Source organism: Halichoerus grypus, chromosome 3, assembly GCF_964656455.1.
Source record: "Halichoerus grypus chromosome 3, mHalGry1.hap1.1, whole genome shotgun sequence".
Lineage (NCBI taxonomy): Eukaryota > Metazoa > Chordata > Mammalia > Carnivora > Phocidae > Halichoerus > Halichoerus grypus.
The window spans coordinates 85,893,366-85,916,532 of record NC_135714.1 but is presented as its reverse complement, the minus strand read 5'-3'; positions in this window follow the sequence as shown (position 1 = coordinate 85,916,532).

Here is a 23,167-nt window from a genome sequence, read left to right as displayed (position 1 = left end):
CCAGGCTAACCCATCCCCCTACCCCCCTCCCCTCTAGAACCCTCAGTTTGTTTCTCAGAGTCCATAGTCTCTCGTGGTTCCCCTCCCCCTCTGATTCCCCCCCTTCATTTTTCCCTTCCTACTATCTTCTTTTTTTTAAACATATAATGTATTATTTGTTTCAGAGGTTATCCCAATAAACTTGTGTTCTATAATTGATATTGTAGAGTAGGTAACTTTTTGAAAAATTCAAAAACCCAAACACACCAAATCATTTCTTGTTGAGATGATTTGATTTACCAAATGAAAGAAGTGCCTTCACTTGCTGGACTGTCAGCTTTTAACAACTAAAAAATATAAATGAGGGCAAAAAAATTAACTTTTCTCTGAAAGATTTTTTAATGATTTCATAGTGGGAGACATTACCTAGTACATTTCCTTCTTTTCTCACTTGCAGCTTTCCAGACCTTACCCTTCAGGGCTAAGTTCTACTTTAGTCTAAGGCCAATATTTATTTTAGAAGCAAGGGTACCAATGCAGCTTCAGAAGACAGCTCCTAGAAAACCAGGACACACAAGGTCTGAGAAGAAATATACATCTTGCACGTGTCAGTGAAGTGGTTATGGCTACCTCTGGTTTTAGGCTGGAGAAATTGGGGGAGAAGTCCAGTCTTCAGCCTGGTTTGGGATAATATCAGGAACCCATATATGCCCTGCCAGGACCCAGTCCACTCTGGTGCAGACTTCCTGAAACTGCCCCAGTGGCCTTGATCGAGTGGACTTAGAAGGCCCTCTCCTGCTAGGGAGTAACAATATGGTTTCGTGGTGGGTGCATCACATCTCACTGACACGTTCAGGATTGCATGGACATTGTGGAGAACATCAGAGGTGCCCTTGCTATTAAATGGCTAGGATTGAGAACAAATGCAGTGAAGGGACCAGACCTTAATCCTGATGTCAGAGGAGGCTGCTCTGGGCCTTGCATCAGTGGCCCACTATCTTGTCAACTTGAACTTTCCTTAGCCTGACCTGTGTGTCTAGCTGCCTTTTAGGTATCTCCGGTTGGAAAATCCACAGATGTCGGCATGTCCAAAAATTGAACTCATGGTTTTTCTTTCCAAATTATACACCTCCTTTCATGTGCTCAGAACGGCTCAGGTCCATCCACATGCCTAAGCGCAAGACTACTCAAGCAGAAAAGCAAGATATAATGAAAAATTTAAAATTATTTAATTTATTAATTTAATTTAATTTATGGGTTTCAGCGTCCGTTCACATGCCTAAGCCAGAAACCCGGGAGTTACTCTCAGCAATTCCTCTTCCATTTGCCTCCATGTTTAGTTTCACTCAGTCTGGTCAGTTCTGTCTCCCAGTAAACCTGTGACTTTGTGGTTTGCACTATTCTGGGCTCTTTTTTAAGCCCATCATCTAGAGTAATTTCTTCTCTTAATTAAGGGATGGTTCATTTCCTAAAAGTGAGTCATTTAAAAAAATACAAATGAGGGGGCACCTGGGTGGCTCAGTCAATTAAGCATCTGCCTTCGGCTCAGGTCATGATCTCAGGGTCCTGGGATCGAGCCCCACATCGGGCTCCTTGCTCAGTGGGGAGCCTGCTTCTCCCTCTCCCTCTGCCTGTTTCTACCCCCAACTTGTGCTCTCTCTCGCTTGCTCTCTCTCTTTCGAGTAAATAAATAAAAATCAATAAATAAAAATGAATTTTCTGTCAGAAAAGCGGCAGCATCAGAGGTGTATATATTCAAGTAAGTTAGAATAACCATATTGTAGGAATGTGAATAATAGAAAGTTTATAGAAGAATGAATGTACCAAGTTTTTTTTTTCATAAAAAACATGTTAATGACAGTGCCCCAACAAAGTACTGATTCAAGCTTGACTATCCCAAACTCTAATGCGCTTACAAGTCCCCTGGAGATCTTGATAAAATGTAGATTCTGATCGAGGTGGTCTGGGATAGGGCCCGAGCCTGAGCTCCACAGCGATGCTCATGCTGCTGGCTAGAAGACCCCGCTTACAGTAGCAGGACCTTAGGCTTTCCACCCAAAGTTATGTTCATTCGCCTTTCAAGGAATTCTTGCCCCATATCATCACCATCTTACTGGGGGAAGTTTCAGACTTGGCTCTCACAGATCGGCAACACTGTGCCGATACTTTCCCTCTGGTGAAGGGAGTCCTCAGAGAGCTGACCCATTCACATTTTTTCATGGTAGGTAATAAGCTCTATTTTTATACCAGAGGTAAAAGCTTCAGCTTGCATGAATCCCAGTGGCATTACATGACATTTTACAGACATGTAAACTCTTAAAAGATTAAAAAATAAGAAACAAAAACACCATTCTGGGAATACAGGTATTGGGAATCGCACGCTGGAAACGTAAAAGCTTCTCAACAGTGACTGAGACGTCACTTTCCGTCATCCTCAGTCACTCTCAGCGTGAGAGCTTCCATTGCCAGCAAAAGACTCCAAAAATGTCCTCAGGCGATATCAGCCATGTTATCCTGGAAATAACACATGAGTATTTTCCCTAAAACAATTGTGAAGTTTTTCATCACTTTATTTTGAAAATACAAGGAGATACTTTTTTTTTTTTATTAAAGCTTTTATTTGTTTATTTGAGAGAGAGAGAGCATGAGCAGGGTGGGGTGGGGGGCGGCAGGTGGAGGCAGAGGGAGAAGCAGGCTCCCTGCTCAGCAGGGAGCCCGATGTTGGACTCGATCCCAGGACCCCGGGATCATGACCTAAGCCGAAGGCAGACGCTTAACTGACTGAGCCACCCAGGCACCACAAGGAGATACTTTAAGAGTTGTAAAACTTGATATTTCCCTGAGACAAAATTTTTATATATTTTTTTACACAGAGAAGATCCTGCTGTATGTGCATCACCAGCTTGCACTTTTTTCACTTACTGCTGATCTTGAGCACCCTTGTGTACAAGTATGTATAGTTTTTAGCATAGCTTTTTGATACCTGAGCAACCCTTTTTTTTTTTTTTTTTGCATATTTGTATGTATTTTGAAATTGTAGTTAAAATCCTTTTGGCCTGAGGTGGAGGGTTCATATTCATTAACTGAAAAAAATTAATTAGTTGTAGACTTTGAGTTACATTGTATCTCTAACACTTTCTGAGTGCTTCCTCTGTACCAGGTACTAAGCCAACTGCTTTACAAGCATTATTGCATTACATTCTGAGGCAAAATTTACTGTAGGATCTTGTCAGGCTAATATGCAGAAGCAAATCACTGCTCTGAGCTATCCGCCAAGATCATCGTGCCTTCAACTTGTGTTTCCTTATTTGTCCTAGCATTTACGGTGACAAAAGCAAAACTTTACTTCTTATGAAATATGATTCTATATAGAACTTAATACTTGGGCACCTGGGTGGCTCAGTCTTTAAGCATCTGCCTTCGGCTCAGGTCATGATCCCACGGTTCTGGGATCGAGTCCCGCATCGGGCTCCCTGCTCAGCGGGGAGCCTGCTTCTCCCTCTGCCTCTGCCTCTCTTTCTCTCTCTCTGTCTCTCATGAATAAATAAATAAAATCTTAAAAAAAAAGAACTTAATACTTAACTACTTATTGCTAATGACCAAAATGAAGAGAAAGAGAAGACAGTCTAAAGAAAATCCTTTGGGTGGATGAATCAGTGGCGTGTGGTATTTGGCAGGGGCTCAGGTGAGCACCATAACCAACTTCAACATTATGAAGGACATTCAGTGGGCCTTCCTGTTTAAGTGCAAGACTGCTCAAGCGGAAGAGCAAGATTTAATGAAAAATTAAAAATTATTTAATTTATGATATTTAGACAGGAAACTCTAAGTGGAAATGGAAAGTTATGTGGGAGAAAGCCAGGCACTTCTGTACACTGCCGCGGTCATCAGATGGGACATTTACAAGGAACAGTCCTTTGTGAATGTCAAAGGCCTGCTGTACCAGATCTTTTGAATTGGTCTTCTCTCTGTCCCCTCTGACACTAATCTAGTTCAAGTTTTTGTGATTCTCATCTGGGCGATTACAGGAGACGCCCATTTGGTCTCACTGCCCACCCCTACCCCGACCCAACTCATTGTCCACACTAGCGACAGAACCGCCTTGAAAAATGCAGCTCTTTGTCATTCCCTACAAATCCTTCAGGGATGCTGCATCAAGGACCGGGTGAATGGTCTCAGCACCTTTCTTGGCATGCGAGTTCCCCACAGCCTGGCCTCTCTTCACTCTTCACTCCCTTTCCCCTAACCCTTGACTCTAGGCTCCAGAAATACGTGTTGCATTCAGTTCCCCAAAATATACTAGGCTACCTTATTCCTTAGGGGCCATTGCATCTGCCACTCTTTTCATCTGGAAACACTGGGCATCTTGAACTCATGTATCATCTGTTTTGCTTACTTCTTCTTCTCAGAACCTAGCACGGCACTTACAATATGTGTGGAATAAATGCTCCTTTATTTCTTCTCCGACCTCCTCTGTGTAAACTACTATACCTAGAACACACCTCAGGCGACGTAATTCTTTTCCATCATATCGCAAGTTTTTAGGTCCCTGTCTTCTCCCACTAGGAGAGTGAAGGGGTTGAAGTTTGTAACTGAAGCCAATTTTCCATTCATCTTTGTGGAGTAGGTATTTAGCACAGCACCAGAGCCCAGTAGTTTTATGGTTTGTTTGTTTGTTTTTACATGAATTTCAGTATATGAGTTTTTCTTCTATGTATTTATTCATTTTCAGATACATTCTTCGAGGTGGGATCCCTTGGCCAAAAGGTATAAACATATTTTTGGTTCTTAATACATATGACCAGATTGCTCTCAGGGTGTCACCAGTTAAGTGTTTCATTACTTTGGAACGTGAGCAGTACCATATGAATGTGTTCAGTGTTACCACAACTTCATCTATATCCGTTGGATGGTTTTAATATTTATTATTTTTAAAAATAATCTAGTAGGATTATTTATGTGCATGGCAAATGGCGTGGCAGATTGTTTTTAGATAGATTTCTTTCAGTTTTTCTAAGCTGCTTACTTCAAAAAGAAAAGGAAGGATCTGGAAGTGTGCAGAGGAGGAGGGACCTCCAGGGTGTGCTGGGATTGCATCCAGGAATTTCAGCACATTTCTCTGCAGTGCTCACCCACTTCCATTATATTGGCTTATTTTAAGTGTTTAAAAGTCCAACCCGACGCATGCATCGAACACGTCACTATTCCAAAATGCGTGGAACTTTTGTTATAGAGGAGATTAATCAAGAGAACAAATTATTCTTTATTAGGATAAGTAATTGAGGCAAAACCTCTTTTTCGACTTTCCCAGCTCTCATTAGGCAGCTTTCCAGTGTTTTCTCATGTTCGTGGATGATTTCTGACTTTTAGACAGTTTCGTTTGCTGAAGCGACGTTTATTTAGTAATATGTAAGTCCACTGGGTCTCTCTTCCTCATCATCGTCTTCTACTTCGTGAACCATTTGGGGTAGGAAATATGTCTGAGTGACAATCTCACACACGCACTGAAAACGTACTGATTGAGGTTCGCATCCTTCTGACGCTGCACAATCCGCAGCCGAGCCTCCAGCTGTGTATGTGTATATGCATCCCGGGATGGGAATACAGTGTGTAGGAGGTGGGTGGAAAAAGAGAAGCCCCGAGAAGGGGAAAAGGAAGCGCACATGGCCCCTATTGCCGTTCTCATCAGACGTTCTGTTTGGAGAGCACATCACATTTGGCTGGGGCTGCAAAGCAAAATCCTATATTTAATGAGCCAATAAAATGCCTGGAGCACCAGTGGGCTTGGGGAGGCTTGACTTTCCACTAAAGCTAAAAGCCGATAATTGAGCCCGTGCGCCAGCTGGGACCTAGAGGTTTCTACTCAAAGAGCCGTGGCTTGAATATTTTTTTTTCTTCTTCCCCTCTCATGTGCAGCCAGCTTCTGATGAGGACTCCAATTCTCCCGAGAGTTAACTGCTATCACCTCAATTATTTTGATTAACCCTTAACTCGGAGAGTCTCAATTTACTGACATGCCACATTAACTGCAATCCTCCCGCGTAAATGCCTGCGGGGGGACGTGATAAACCGGGTCCACCGCCAGGAGCAGGAGGTGGAGCCTTCTTATTTTTTTAAGCTTGAAATAGAATTGTAACTGTTTCTGCCTCAGAAACACACAAGGGAGAGGAAAAAGACCGTTTTAGATAACGTTAAGCTAATCTGCCCCTTCAAGTGACAGGTTTAGCTGTGAGATTGCTTTAGTGGGGATCTTTTTAAAAACAAATGGAAGGGTGCCCACTCCTCCATCGTGTGTTTAAACAATTTGCACAATATATCTGACCCCTCGTTCCCCAAATCCTCACTATGTATGCCCTGAGTCAGAGTTTGATTCTGCAGGGGGTTTCACACGAACACTTTCTGGAGATTTGGGGGCTGGTGGTGGAGAATTGTCTCAGGTATTCAAGAAACTTCAACAACAACAGAACAAAACATTATTGTCTTAGTCCACTCAGGCTGCTGTAACAGAACGCCGCAGACTGGGTGCCTCCAAACAACAGAGATTTATTTCAGAGTCCTGGAGGCTGGCAAGTCCAAGATCAAGGCGCTGGCAAGGTCAGTGTCTGACGAGGGCCAGAGTCCTGGTTCATAGATGACTGTCTTCTCAGTGCCCTCACATCTAGGGTCTATTTTATAGGGTACGAATCCCATTCACGAGGGCTCTATCCTTGTGAGCTAATCACTTCCCAAAGGCTCCACCTCCTAATACCATGATGATGGGCATTAGGGATTAATATATGAATGTTGGGGGTACCTAAACCTTCAGTCTCCAACAATTCTGATAGACCAGCTCAACTACAACTGTGGACTTAGAAGGCTAATGTGGTGGCTCTTGAGCTTGATCCAGAACGTGGATCTGGAAACCAATTGTATGTCCAAAATCCACTGAGGTTTTGGTAGGTTTCCCAAGGTGTATGGAAAGAAGTTCAAGGAAGTGTTCTATAACGATTTATATGTCAGGTTTAATACATACTATGATTGCACACCCCCAAATTTTACAGACAATGGGCAAATTTAAGTGAAGATGAGTCATTAGAGTTTACAGACATGTATTCTATTATAGGTGAGAGCAGCAATGCTCTCTTTTGCCATTTCATTTGCAAAGATGTTTCATGCTACATTATTCTTCTTTCATTTAAAAATGTCTTTAGAGCATTTAATATAACTTTAGTATAGATAAAATATAAGATAAAAGGGTCTGTTTAGCATATTTTAGTCAGGAAATAATTACCCTCTGGTCTACATTTGCAAACTGTACACACAATCCGGCCAATTGGGAAACCAACTTGAAGACTCATTTTCTTTTTCTTTCCTTCTTTCTTTCCTTCTCTTTCTTTCTTTCTTTTTTTTTTTCTTTCTTTCTTTCTTTCTTTTCTTTCTTTCTTTCTTTCTTCCTTTTCTTTCTTCCTTTCGGCTTTCTTTATTTGAGAGAGGAAGAGAACAAGCAGTGGGGAGAGGCAAAGGGAGAGAGAGAGAGAGAGAGGGAGGGAGAAGCAGAATCCCCACTGAGCAGGGAGCCCATGCAGGACTCCGTCCCAGGACTCTGGGATCACAACCTGAGCCGAAGGCAGACACTTAACCAACTTAGCCACCCAGGTGCCCCAGAAGACTCATTTTCTAGAGACAGCTTTTGTCTTCTTTTTTTGTTTTGTTTTGTTTTGTTTTAGAGGGAGGAGTGGGGCAGAGGGAGAAGGAAAGAGAGAATCCCAAGCAGGTTCCACACCCAGTACAGAGCCCAATGCGGGGCTCAATCTCACGACCCTGAGATCATGACCTGAGCTGAAATCAAGAGTGGGATGTTTAACCGACCGAGCCACCCAGGTGTCCCACTTTTGTTTTCCTCCTGTTGCCCCTTGGGCCCCATTTCTTCTGCATCAATCTCATTTCATTTGATAGTTAGAATTGAGATTTCAGAAGAAGTTAAGAAGAAATAAGAAAAAATTGCAAATCAAGGAGGTAAATAATGAATAAACAGTGAGTCGTGCCTGGAAAGTCCTGCTCAGACCCCCCTAACTAACCAGAGTTAAAGGGGTTTCTAGGCTCCTGTATGAAGTTCCTCATGTGTTCTTAATTATATATCATCCTCATGCTTAAGGACTTTCCTCCATAAACCAGACTCTTTCAAGAAGGTACACACACAGAAAACTTCTTTGTCTGGGGAAATAAAAATTTCATTTGTATCCATTAATACTTCAATTGAGATCCATCACTATTGAATAAAACTGAAATCAGTAATAGTTGATAAAATTAATATAGCCATGTATTATAAAATAATTTATTAAAGTAAGTTCCAGAGATTCACTTTAAAATTGAGAACAGATTTTCTTGGCTTTAAGTTTTGAAATCAAACCAGATGCTTTAACCCTTCCACTTATCTCAATTGTTCTCAAATGTTGGTGTGCACAAATCAGAAGCAGCTGAAGGTCTTGTTAAACCCAGATTGGTGGACCCCATTCTGAGAGTCCTGATTCAATAAGGCTGGGTTAGGGCCAGAGAATTTGAATTCCTGAAAGTTCCCAGGTGTGATGGCAAAACTCTAAAGATGTCCCACCAGGAATCCCACCCTCTGGTTATACAATCAAATACCAGTCTGGGACCTGCTGTGAAGGGTCTTTGCAGATGGGATTCAGGTTGTTAATCAACTGACTAAAATAGGAGATTATCTAGGTTTATCTGGGTGGACCCAATGTAATCACGGGAGCCCTTAAAAGTGAAAGGGGAGGTCAGAGAGAGTTCAAGCATGAGAAACATTCACTCCGTCCTTGCTAGCTTTGAAGATGGAGGAAGGGGGCTGCAAGCCAAGGATGTGGTTGGCTTCTGGAAACTGAGAAGAGCTTCAAACACCTTAAGGAAAAAGAGACCTCAGTCCTACATGGAACTGAATTCTGACGACAATCTGAATGAGCTGGAAAGTGGATTCATTCCCAGAACTCCTAGAAAGAAGTGCAACCCTGAGGACACCTCGCTTTTGGCCTTGTGAGACTCTAAACAGAGAACCAGCTGAGCCATGCTTTGCCCAGACATCTGACCTACAGAAACTGTGAGATAATAAATTTCTGTTATTTTCATCATTAAATTTGTGATAATGTTACAGTGGCAAGAGCAAATTCACACACATGGTAATACTGGTGCTGCTGGTCCCAGGAACACAACTGGAGAATAACTGGCTTCTCTTTCGTAAGTCTTATTACCAACTTACAGACTTCTGGAAAAGTTTCAGCATTTTCTTTGTTTTTTTTCAGAGAGTGAACACTAAGATGAAGGTTCTATTTTTATTATTTAAAATGAAATAACGGGCACCTGGGTGGCTCAGTCGTTAAGCGTCTGCCTTCGGCTCAGGTCATGATCCCAGGGTCCTGGGATGGAGCCCCGCATCAGGCTCCCTGCTCAGCGGGAAGCCTGCTTCTCCCTCTTCCACTCCCCCTGCTTGTGTTCCTTCTCTCACCATCTCTCTCTCTCTCTGTCAAGTAATAAATAAATAAAAAAAAATCTTGAAAATGAAATAAGATGTAAAATGTTTAGAAGAGTGCTCAGCCCTTGCTGAGTGTTCAGTAACGAGTAGCTATAATAATAACTGACATGAGTAGATAGCATTTCCTAAAATGCTCTCTGCCAGGCATTGTGCTAATTATTTACTATGAATTTGCCTGATTTATCCTCATATTAACTCTGTGAGGTAGACACAATCGTTCTCATTTTATAGACGTGCAAACTGAGGTTCAAAGGAAACTTGCCCAGAATCAGGCAGTCGGAGAAAAATGGAGGTGATTATATAAACGTAGGAGGTCTGATTCTAGAACCTAAACTCTTCATTGCTATTGATTTCTTATGTTTTTTTTTCACAGCTGATGATGCCTTCATGTCTTGCTTACCATTCAAGTTAAACTTCCTACATAGTTTTACAAAATAATAAAGCTTAGGCTATATAATTTTATCTTTATCAAACTTTGCTAACATAAGAAAGCGTATCAGTCCCTGAGCCAGAATCTATTGAACAACAACTGTATGGCAGGTTCTCTGCTGGGATTGAGTTTACAGATTTGTGAGTGGTCCCTACCCCCTGTTGAATTTATAAAATCAGTGTCATTAAAGTACTTAGAGAAACACTGTAGAGTATTCCTATTAAATCAGACACAGTACATCAATGCTTTAATCAGTGTTACTTGGCATGACTTGCGCTAGCAATGCAACCAGATTTGCCAGATTGAGCAAATAAAAATAGAGGGCAGCCAGTTAAATGTGACTTTCAGAAAAACAAAATAATTCTTTAGTACTGATGTTTCTAAAATATTGGATGGGAAATACTTAGGACTTATCTATTGTTTAACTGAACAAATAGTTTTTGGTCTTTTATTTTGTCGGGCTACCCTAAATGCAGCTATATAAGAAGACTAAAGATATATGACTATAATTTTCAACTAATCAACTGAAAAACTATTAGTATCAATAGAAGATAAGCTAAATGACTGGCTATAAAATATATAAAAGTCAATGGCTTTTGCATACACTAACTGTAATTAGTTGGAAGACCTAACCGATAATAGTACTTTTTAAACTTATTTGTTAAATTAAGATATAATGGACATATTACAGTGCATTAGTTTTAAGTGGACAACATGATTTGATATAGGCATATATTATATTACCATAAGTTTAATTAACATCCATAGCACACATAGTTACAATTTTTGTCTTGTGATGAGAACTTTTAAGATCTTTTCTCTTGGCAACTTACAAATAATCAAAACCATATTGTTAATTATAGTTACCATGCTACATGTTATGTCCCTAGTACTTTTTAATCTTATAACTGCAAGTTTGTACCTTTTGACCACCTTCACCCATTTCTTCCACTCCCCACCCTCCAACTCTCACCTCTGGCAACCACCAATCTTTTCATTGTATCTATGCATTTGGTGTTTTTTGGATTCCACCTATAAATGAGATCATTTGTATCTTCTTTAATTTATTTCATCCATGTGTTATAGTTTTCAGTGTACAGGTCTTTCATCTCCTTGGTTAAATTTATTCCCAGGCATTTTATTCATTTTATGCAATTATAAATAGCATTGTTTTCTTAATTTCTCTTTCTGATAGTTTATTATTAGTGTATAGAAATACAACTGATTTTTTCATATTGATTTTTTTTTTTTTTTAATCCTGCAACTTTACTGAATTTCTTTATTAGTTCCAAAAGAGTTTTGGGGCATCTTTAGGGTTTTCTATATATAATATGTCCTCTGGGAACAGTTTTATTTCTCCTTCCCAATTTGGGTACCTTTTACTTTTTAGTCTTTCTCCTCCTCTTCCTTCTCCTCCTCCCCCTCCGCCTCCCTCCCCTCTCCCCTCTCCTTCTCCTTCTTCTTCTTTTTTTTTTTTGCCTAATTGCTCTGGCTAGGACTTCTAATACTATGTTGAAGAAAAGTAGTGAGTGGACATCCTCATCTTGTTCATGATCTTACAAGAAAAGCTTTGAACTTTTCACTGTTAGAGTATGATATTAGCTGTGAACTTGTCATATATGGCCTTTATTGTGTTGGAGTATGTTCCTTCTATACTTGGTTTGTTGAGAGTTTTTATCATGGATGTTGAAATTTGTCAAGTGCTTTTTCTGCATCTGTTGAAATGATCATATAATTTTCATCCTTTGTTTTATTTTTTAATCAAAGTATAATGAACATACAGTATTAGTTTCAGGTGTATAATTTAATGATTTAGCAATTCTATATATTACTCAGTGCTCATCACAATGAGTGTACTCTTAATCCCCTTTATCTGTTTCATCCATCCCCTCATCTACCTTCCCTTTGGCAACCACCAGTTTGTTCTCTGTATTTAAGAATCTATTTTTGTTTCTTTTTTTGTTTGTTTGTTTGATTTCTTTCTTAAATTCCACATATAAGTGAAATCATATGCTATTTGCTTTTCTTTGTCTGACTTATTTCACTTAACATTATTGCCCTCCCCCCCCCCCCAAGGTCCATCCATATTACTACAAATGGCAAAATCTCACCCTTTTTATGGCTGAGTAATATTCGATTGTATATACTTACCATGTCTTTAACCATCCATCTATGAGTGGACACTGGGTTGCTTCCATATCTTGGCTAAGGTAAGTAATGCTGTAATAAACAAAGGGGTGCATATATCTTTTCAAATTAGTGTTTTCATTTTCTTTGGGTGAATATCCAGTAGTAGAATTACTACTTCATATGGTATTTCCATTTTCAATTTTTTGAGGAACCTCCATAATATTTTCCACGGTGGCTGCACCAATTTGCATTCCCACCAACAGTGAATGAGCATTCCTTTTTTTTTTTTTTTTACACATCCTCGCCAATACTTGTTATTTCTTGTCATTTTGATTTTAGCCATTCTGACAGGTGTGAGATGCCATCTCCTTGTGATTTTGATTTATATTTCCTTGATGATTAATGATGTTGAGCATCTTTTCATGTGTCTGTTTGCCATCATATGTCTTTGGAAAAATGTCTATTAAGGTCTTCTGCCCATTTTTAACCGGATTATTTTATTTTTGTGGTGTTGAATTGTACAAGTTCCTTATACACTTTGGATATTAAGTCTTTATCAGATATATCATTTGCAAATATCTTCTCCTATTCAGTGGGGTGCCTTTTTATTTGGTTGATAGATTCCTTCACTATGCAAAGCTTTTCATTTTGGTGTAGTCCCAATAGTTTAATTTTGCTTTTGTTTCCCCTGCTTGAGGAGACACCTAGAAAAATGTTTCTACAGCCAGTGCCAAATTACTGCCTGTTTTCTTCTAGGAGTTTTATGATTTCAGGTCTCACATTTATATTTTTAATCCATTTTGAGTTTATTTTGGTGTATGGTGTAAGAAAGTGGACCAGTTTGATTCTTTTGTATGTAGCCTTCCAGTTTTCCCAGCACCATTTGTTGAAGAGACCATCTTTCATTTGTGAAAACACATTGTGCTACACCTTGATTAATTTGCATCCCTGGAAGAAATCCCACGTGGTCATGGTGTATGATCTTTTTAATATATTGTTGAATTCAGTTTGCTAATACTTTGTTGAGGGTTTTTGCCTCTGTGTTCATCAAGTATTTTAGCCTGCAATTTTCTTTTCTGTGTCCTTGTTTGGTTTTGGAAACAGAATAATAATGGCCTTGTAAAATGAGTTTCTATTTTTTTTTTTTTTTAAAGATTTTTGAGAACAGTGGTGTTAATTCTTCAAATGTTAGTAGAATTCACCTATGAGGGCATCTGGTTCTGGACTTTTATTTGTTGGGCGATTTTTCATTACTGATTCAATCTCTTTACTAGTAATTGGTCTGTTCAGATTTTCTATTTCTTCATGATTCAGTTTTTGTAGGTGTATGTTTCTAGAAATTTATCCACTTCTAGGTTCTCCAATTTTTGGCATAAAATTGTTTATAGTAGTCTCTTACAATCCCTTATATTGTGTTATCAGTTATAATGTCTCCTCTTTAATTTCTGAATATATGTATTTCAGTCCTCTTTTTTTTTTTTCTTGGTAAGTCTAACTTTTAAAGATTTGTCTATTTTATTTATCTTTTCAAAAGACAGCTCTTAGTTTCACTTTTTTTTTTTAATTTTGTATTAACATATAATGTATTATTTGTTTCAGGGATACAGGTCTGTGATTCATCAGTCTTACACAATTCACAGTGCTCACCATAGTAGATACCCTCCCCAACAACCATCACCAGCCAGCCCATCCCTCCCACCCCCCTCCACTCCAGCAACCCTCAGTTGTTTTTTTTTTTTTTGAGATTAAGAGTCTCTTATGGTTTTTCTCCCTCTCTGGTTTCATCTTGTTTCATTTGTTCCCCTCCTTTCCCCTATGATCCTCTGTCTTTCTCAAATTCTCCATATCAGTGAGATCATATGATACTTATCTTTCCCTGATTGACTTATTTCGCTTAGCATAATACCCTCTAGTTCCATTCATGTCATTGCAAATGGCAAGATTTCATTTTTTTGATGGCTGCATAATATTCCATTGTGTGTGTGTGTGTGTGTGTGTGTGTGTATGTATGTATGTATATATGTGTATATATATGTATATATATATACCACATCTTCCTTATCCAGTCATTGTTGATGGACATCTAGGCTCTTTCCATAGTTTGGCTACTGTGGATATTGCTGCTATAAACATTGGGGTGCACATGCCTCTTTGGACCACTACATTTATATTTTTGGGGTAAACACCCAGTAGTGCAAATGCTGGGTCATAGGGTAGCTCTATTTTCAACTTTTTGAGGAACCTCCATACTGTTTTACAGAGTGGCTGCACCAGCTAGCATTCCCACCAACAGTGTAGGAGGGTTCCCCTTTCTCCGCATCCTCACCAACATCTGTCATTTCCTGACTTCTTAATTTTAGCCATTCTGACTGGTGTGAGGTGGTATTACATTGAGGTTTTGATTTGTATTTCCCTGATGCCGAGTGATGTGGAGGACTTTTTCATGTGTCTATTGGCCATTTGGATGTCTTCTTTGCAGAAATGTCTGTTCATGTCTTCTGTCCATTTCCTGATTGGATTATTTGTTCTTTGGGTGTTGAGTTTGATAAGTTCCTTATAGATTTTGGATACTAGCCCTTTGTTTGATATGTCATTTGTAGATATCTTCTCCCATTCTGTCAGTTGTTTTTTGGGTTTGTTCACTGTTTCCTTCGCTGTGCAAAAGCTTTTTATCTTGATGAAGTCCCAGTAGTTCATTTCTGCCCTTACTTCCCTTGCCTTTGGCGATGTTTCTAGGAAGAAGTTGCTGCGGCTGGGGTCGAAGAGGTTGCTGCCTGTGTTCTCAAGGATTTTGATGGACTCCTGTCTCACATTGAGGTCTTTCATCCATTTTGAGTCTATTTTTGTGTGCAGTATAAGGAAATGGTCCAGTTTCATTCTTCTGCAGGTGGCTGTCCAATTTTCCCAACACCATTTGTTGAAGAGACTGTCGTTTTTCCATTGGACATTCTTTCTTACTTTGTCAAAGATTAGTTGACCATACAGCTGAGGGTCTATTTCTGGGCTCTCTATTCCGTTCCATTGATCTATGTATCTGTTTTTGTGCCAGGACCATACTGTCTTGATGATTACAGCTTTGTAATAGAGCTTGAAATCGGAATTGTGATGCCACCAGCTTTGCTTTTCTTTTTCAACATTCCTCTGGCTATTTGGGGTCTTTTCTGGTTCCATACAAATTTTAGGATTATTTGTTCCATTTCTGTGAAAAAAGTTGATGGTATCTTGATAGGGATTGCATTGAATGTGTAGATTGCTCTAGGTAGCATAGACATTTTAACAATATCTGTTCTTCCAATCCATGAGCATGGAATGTTTTTCCATTGCTTTGTGTCTTCCTTAATTTCTTTCATGAGTGATCTATAGTTTTCTGAGTACAGATTCTTTGCCTCTTTGGTTAGATTTACTCCTAGGTATCTTATGGTTTTTGGTAAAATTGTAAATGGGATTGACTCCTTAATTTCTCTTTCTTCTGTCTTGTTGTTTTTGTATAGAAATGCAACTGATTTCTGTGCATTGATTTTTATATCCTGCCACTTCACTGAATTCCCCAAGAACTGAGTTCTAGCAGTTTTGGGGTGGAGTCTTTTGGGTTTTCCACATAAAGTATCATATCATCTGCAAAAAGTGAGTTTCACTTATTCTTTGCTGATTTGGGTGCCTTTTATTTCTTTTTGTTGTCTGATTGCTGAGGCTAGGACTTCCAGTACTATGTTGAATAGCAGTGGTGATAGTGGACATCTCTGCTGTGTTCCTGACCTTAGGGGAAAAGCTCTCAGTTTTTCCCCATTGAGGATGATATTCGTTGTGGGTTTCTTATAGATGGCTTTTATGAGATTGAGGTATGTACCCTCTATCCCTACACTGTGAAGAATATTAATCAAGAAAGGATGCTGTACTTTGTCAAATAATTTTTCTGCATCTATTGAGAGGATCATATGGTTCTTGTTCTTTTATTAATGTATTGTATCACATTGCTTGATTTGTAGATGTTGAACCAACCTTGTAGCCCAGGAATAAATCCCACTTTGTCGTGGTGAAATATCCTTTTAATGTACTGTTGGATCCTATTGGCTGGTATTTTGGTGAGAATTTTTGCATCCACGTTCATCAGGGATATTGGTTTGTAGTTCTCCTTTTTGATGGGGTCTTTGTCTGGTTTTGGGATCAAGGTAATGGTGGTCTCATAAAACAAGTTTGAAAGTTTTCCTTCCATTTCTATTTTTTGGAACAGTTTCAGAAGAATAGGAATTAATTCTATTTTAAGTGTTTGGTAGAATTCCCCTGGGAAGCCATCGGGCCCTGGGCTCTTGTTTTTGGGAGATTTTTGATTACTGTCTCAATTTCCTTAGTGGTTATAGGTCTGTTCAGGTTTTCTATTTCTTCCTGGTTCAGTTTTGGTAGTTTATACATCTCTAGGAATGCATCCATTTCTTCCAGATTATCTAATTTGCTGGCATATAGTTGCCCATAATATGTTCTTATAATTGTTTGTATTTCATTGGTGTTGGTTGTGATCCTCCTCTTTCATTCATGATTTTATTTATTTGGGTCCTTTCTCTTTTCTTTTTGGTAAGTCTGGCCAGGGGTTTATCAATCTTACTAATTTTTTCAAAGAACCAGCTCCTAGTTTCGTTGATCTGTTCTACTGTTCTTTTGGTTTCAATTTCATTGCTTTCTACTCTGATCTTTATTAATCTCTTCTCCTGTTGGGTTTAGGCTTTATTTGCTGTTCTTTCTCCAGCTCCTTTAGGTGTAGGATTAGGTTATGTATTTGAGACCTTTCTTGTTTCTTGAGAAAGGCTTGTATTGCTATCTACTTTCCTCTTAGGCCTGCCTTTGCTGCATCCCAAAGATTTTGAACAGTTGTGTTTTCATTTTCATTAGTTTCCATGAATTTTTTTAATTGTTTAATTTCCTGGTTGGCCCATTCATTCTTTAGTAGGATGCTCTTTAGATTCCATGTATTTGAGTTCTTTCCGACTTTCCTCTTGTGATTGAGTTCTAGTTTCAAAACGTTGTGGCCCGAAAATATGCAGGGAATGATCCCAATCTTTTGGTACCAGTTGAGACCTGATTTGTGACCTAGGATGTCATCTATTCTGGAGAATGTTCCATGGGCACTGGAGAAGAATGTGTATTCTGTTGCTTTGGGATGGAAGGTTCTGAATATATCTGTGAAGTCCTTCTGGTCCAGTGTGTCATTTAAAGCCTTTATTTCCTTGTTGATCTTTTGCTTAGATGATCTGTCCATTTCAGTGAAGGTGGTGTTAAAGTCCCCTACTATTATTGTATTATTGCTGATGGGCTTCTTTGATTTTGTTAGTAATTGGCTTATATAATTGGCTGCTCCCATGTTAGGGGCATAGATATTTACAATTGTTAGATCTTCTTGTTGCATAGACCCTTTAAATAGGTTATAGTGTCCTTCCTCATCTCTTATTACAGTCTTTGGTTTAAAATCTAATTTGTCTGATATAAGGATTGCCACCCCAGCTTTCTTTTGATGTTCATTAGCATGGTAAATGGTTTTCCACCCCCTCACTTTCAATCTGGAGGTGTCTTTGGGTCTAAAATGAGTCTCTTGCAGACAGCATATCGATGGGTCTTGTTTTTTTAATCCAGTCTGATACCCTGTGTCTTTTGATTGAGGCCTTTAGTCCATCTACATTCAGGGTAACTATTGAAAGATAGGAATTTAGTGCCATTGTATTACCGTAAGGTTACTGTTACTGTATATTGTCTCTGTTCCTTTCTGGCCTATGTTACTTTTAGGCTCTCTCTTTGCTTAGAGGACCCCTTTCAGTATTTCTTGTAGGGCTGGTTTCGTGTTTGCAAATTCCTTTAGTTTTTGTTTGTCCTGGAAGCTTTTTATCTCTCCTTCTATTTTCAATGACAGCCTAGCTGGATATAGTATTCTTGGCTGTATATTTTTCTCATTTAGTGCTCTGAATATATCATGCCAGCTGTTTCTGGCCTGCCAGGTCTCTGTGGATAGGTCTGTTGCCAATCTAATGTTTCTACCATTGTAGGTTACAGACCTCTTGTCCTGAACTGCTTTCAGGATTTTCTCTTTGTCTCTGAGACTCGTGAGTTTTACTATTAGATGTTGGGGTGTTGACCTATTTTTATTGATTATGAGGAGGGTTCTCTATGCCTCCTGGATTTTGATGCCTGTTTCCTTCCCAGATTCAGGAAGTTCTCTGCTATAACTTGCTCCAATATACCTCTGCCCCTCTCTCTCTTTCTTCTTCTTCTGGGACCCCAATTATTCTAATGTTTTGCTTTATGGTATCACTTATCTCTCGAATTCCACCCTTGTGATACAGTAGTTGTTTATCTCTCTTTTTCTCACCTTCTTTATTGTCCATCATTTGGTCTTCTATATCACTAATTCGCTCTTCTGCCTCATTTATCCTAGCAGTTAGAGCCTCCATTTTTGATTGCACCTCATTAATAGCCTTTTTGATTTCGACTTGGTTAGATTTTAGTTTTATTTCTCCAGAAAGGGATTCTCTATTATCTTCTATGCTTTTTTCAAGCCCAGCTAGTATCTTTATAATTGTCATTCTGAACTCTGTTTCCTACATCTTACCCGTGTCTATATTGATTAGGTCCCTGGCAGTCGGTACTGCCTCTTGTTCTTTTTTTTTTGAGGTGAGTTTTCCCATCTTGTCATTTTGGAGAGGAGAATATATGAATGAGAGAACAAAATGCTAACAGGGTAACAACGACCCCAGAAAAATATACAATAAATAAATCAGAAGAGACCTGAATCTGGGGGAAAAGAAACAGAAAGAAAGAAAAATAAAGAAAAAGATAAAAAAAAAGAATATGATCAAATATGATCAGGCTGGTGCATAGATCAGTGCCACACACTAGATTTTTGGCATATTTTGGTCTGTTAGAAGAAACTGCCTCCCAAAATTTTAAAGAAAAACATATCTGTACAAAAATAAGGGTAAATATGATGAAGGGATGGAATATGACTATAAAGATGAAAATTATAAAAGATTTTATAAAAGGAATTGATAAGTTGGTTGAAAAAAGAAAGAAGAGGAATTAAAAAAAAAGGGAGAGAATGTGATCAGGCAGGAGACTAGAACAAAGCCATACACTAGAGATTTAGGGTATATTTTGGACTGTTAGAAGAAACTGTATCCCAAAATTTTAAAGAGAGAACAACATATATATATATATATATATATATATATATATATATATATATATATATATATATATATATATATATATATATATATACCAAAAATAAGTTTAACTACTATGAAGGGATAGAATATGACTCTAAAAATGAAAAATAAAAAAGATTTTTAAAAAAGGGATTGATATTTGTTGAAAAAAGGAAAAAGAAAAATTAAAAAAAAGAAAAAGAATAAAAGAAAAAATTTAACTTTAAAAGGCTAAAGAATTAAGGGGGGAAAAAAGCCACAAATTCTATGTGCAGTATTCCCCTAGCTCTGGAGTTCTGCCGTTCTCATTGATCGGTAAACTTGGTTTTGGCTGGCTGTTCTTGCTGATGTTCTGGGGGAGGGGCCTGTTGCCACAGTTCCCAAATGTCTTTGCCAGAGGTGGAATTGCCCCACCCTTGCAGGTCTGGGCTAAGTAATCTGTTTGGGTTTGCTCTTGGGAGCTTTTGTTCCCCGCAAGCTTTCCTCACAGCTTTGGAGGACGAGAGTGAAAATGGCGGCCTCCCAATCTCTGCCCCAGAGGAGCAGAGAATTCGGGGCTCCACTCCTCAGTGAGCCCCCAGAGAAAAGCGTCAATCACTCTCGTCTCCCCGGTCTCCGGCCGCACTCCATGCTCACCCGGCCTGTGACCGAGCATTTCTATCTCTGGCACCCGACCCCGTGTGGAGTCTCCAAACCCAGCAGATGCCTGAGGTGCGCTCCCGCACCACTCCTTCTGGGGGAGGAAGGGGAGTCTCCCCGGATCTGCCGCTTGTTGGGTCCCTGCTGGAGGAGCAGTGGCCCGACTGTGCTGCAGATCATGGTTTATGGCAACCCTGAGGTGAGAGCCCACTCCTTGGCTCCGTCTCTGCAGCCGGCTTCCCTGCTCTGATACCTGGGAGCTCTGCCGCACTCAGGCACCCCCGGTCTTTCTGTGACCCTGAGGGTCCTGAGATCACACTGTCCCAGCGAGGGTTCCACCCCCCCGCTTAGCCACTGGAGCAACGTCCCTCAGTGGAGCCGACTTCTAAAAGTTCTGATTTTGTGCTCCGCTGCTCTCTCACTTGCCAATAGCCGGCTGACAGAGGTTCCCTCTCCCCGTGATCTATCTTCCTGAATATCGCCTCGGATTCACTTCTCTGCTTGTCCTACCTTCCAGAAAGTGGTCGCTTTTCTGTCCATAGAATTGCTGCTATTCTTTTCCTTGATCTCCTGTTGAGTTTGTAGGTGTTCAGAATGGTTTGATACCTATCTAGCTGAATTCTTGGGACCAGATGAAATTTAGGTCTCCTACTTCTCCACCATCTTGCTCCTCCCACCTAGTTTCATCTTTTCTATTATGTTTTTAAATCTCTATTTCAATTATTTCCACTCTGATATTTGATATGTCCTTCCTTCTATTAACTTTGGGCTTCATTTTTTTTTTTTTTAATCTCCTTGTGGGATAAAGTTAGATTGTTCATTTGAGTTTCTTTTTTTCTTAATGTAGGTGTTTTATTATTATAAACTTTCCTCTTAGAACCACCTTTGTTGAATCTCATAAATTTTGGTATGTTTTATTTCCATTTTCAAGTATCTCAAGATATTTTTTGATTTCTCTTTTGGTTTCTTCAACCCATTAGTTGTTCAGGAGCAGACTTTGTATTGTCTATATAATTTGTGAATTTTCCATTTTTTTCTTATGATTTCTAGTTTCATACTATCTTATGGTTATAAAAGATAGTATGGTTTCAGTCTTATTTATTGAGACTTGTTTTGAGCCCAAGATATGATCTATCTTAGAGAATGTTCCATATGCATTTGAAAATAATGTGTATTATGCTTTTGGGTAGAATGTTCTAGAAATGTCTGTTAAGTCCATCTGGTCTAATGTGGCATTTAAGTCCAGTGTTTCCATATTGATTTTTTCAGTCTGGATGATCTATCCATTGATAAAAGTGGTGTGTTGAAGTCCCCTATATTATTGTATTGCTGTCTATTTCTTCCTTTAGGTCTGTTAATATTTGATATGTGTGTGTATATATATATACACACTCCTATGATGGGTGAATACATATTAACAATTGTCGTATCCTCTCCTGGGATTGATTCTCTTGTGGGATTTACCCCTTTGTCATTTCATCAGGACTTTCTTTGTCTCTTATTACAGTGTTTAAAGTCTATTTTGTCTGATATAAGAGTAACTACCCCTTCCTGGTTTCTTTTGGCTTCCATTTGCATGGAATATATTTTTCCTCCTTTTCCTTACAACTAAAGTGTCTCTTGTAGACAGCATATAGTTGGGTCTTGCTTTTTAATCCATTCATCCACTCTGCTTTGATTGGAGAATTTAATGTATTTACATTTAATGTAATTATTAATAGTATGTAAGTATTGGCAGTTTGTTAATTGTTTTCTAGTTGTACTTTTTTTCTCTCTTGCTCTCTTCCTTTGTAATTTGAGATTTTTCTCTAGTATGCTTAGATTCCTTACTCATTATCTTTTGTGTATATACCATAAATTTTTGCTTTGTGGTTACCATGAAGCTTACATAAAACATATTTATATGTCTATTTTAAGTTAATAACAGGTTAAGTTTGAACATAGTCTAAACTCCTGCATTTTTACTGTCCTCTCCCACCTTTTATGTTTTTGATGTTACCATTACCTCTCTTTATCTTGTATATCCATTAAAAATTATTGTTATTCTTACTACTTTTGTCTTTTAGCCTTCATATTAAATTTATAAGCAATTGACTCATCACCATTACAACATTAGAGTATTCTAAATTTATATATTTACCTTTATTGTTAAGATTTATATTTTCATATATTTTTCCTGTTACTAATTGGCATTCTGTTGTTTCAGCTTGTGGAAGTCCCTTTAATAATTCTTATAAGACTGGTCCAATGATGATGAATTCCCTCAGCTTTTGTTTGTCTGGAAAACTCTTTATCCAATTTTAAAGAACAATTTTCCAGATGGAGTATTCTTGGTTGGCAGTGGTTTTCTCTCAGTATGTTTCTGCTGAAACAATTTTTTCTGCTGAAAAAAATCTGATAGTCTTATGAGGGTTTCCTTGTACATTAGAAGTTGTTTTCTTCTTGCTACTTTTAAGATTGTCTTGTTGCCTTTAACTTTTGACAATTTAATTATGTGTCTTGGTGTGGGTCTCTTTAGGTTTACCTTATTTGGAACTCTGGGCTTTCTGGATCTGATGTCTCTGCCTTCTACAGGTTAGGGAAGTTTTCTTCTGTTTTTCCTTCAAATGAGTTTTCTACCTCTTTCTTCTTTTTCTAGGGCCTCCATAAAGTGAATATTGATTGGTTTGATGGTATCCCATGAGTCCCTTACACTATCTTCATTGTTTTTCATTTTTTCCTTTTTGCTCCTCTGATTGGATAAATTCCACTGCCCGGTCTTTTTTTCACCCATCTTTTCTTCTTCATCTAGTCTGTTATAGAACTCCTCTAATAAATTTTTCAGTTTAGTGTTTGTATTCTTAGATCTATATTTTTGTTTGGCACTTTATTGTGTTTTCTTTGTTGAAATTCTCACTTTGTTCACGCACTGTTCTCCTGACTTCTGTGAACATCATTATGAACATTATTTTCAACTCTTTTTTAGATAAATCACTCATCCCCATTTTATTAAGGTCTTTTTCTGTGGTTTTATCTTGTTCTTTTATTTGGAACATATTCCTCTGTTTCTTCATTTTCCTCGACTCTGTTTTGGTTTCTGTGCATTTCATAAAACAACTGCCTCTCCTATTCTTGAAGAAATTGTTGTGTAGATGATCCTTACTGTTCAACCCTGCCTTAGCTCTTAGTTGTCTCAAATCTCTTGACTGTCCAAGCAGGCCTCTGTATTTTTAGTGGCTCCCAGTAGTTGAGGGTGTGCCAAGACCTGCCAATGTCCCAAGGTGGAGGATCTCAGTCAGTGCCTAGATTCAT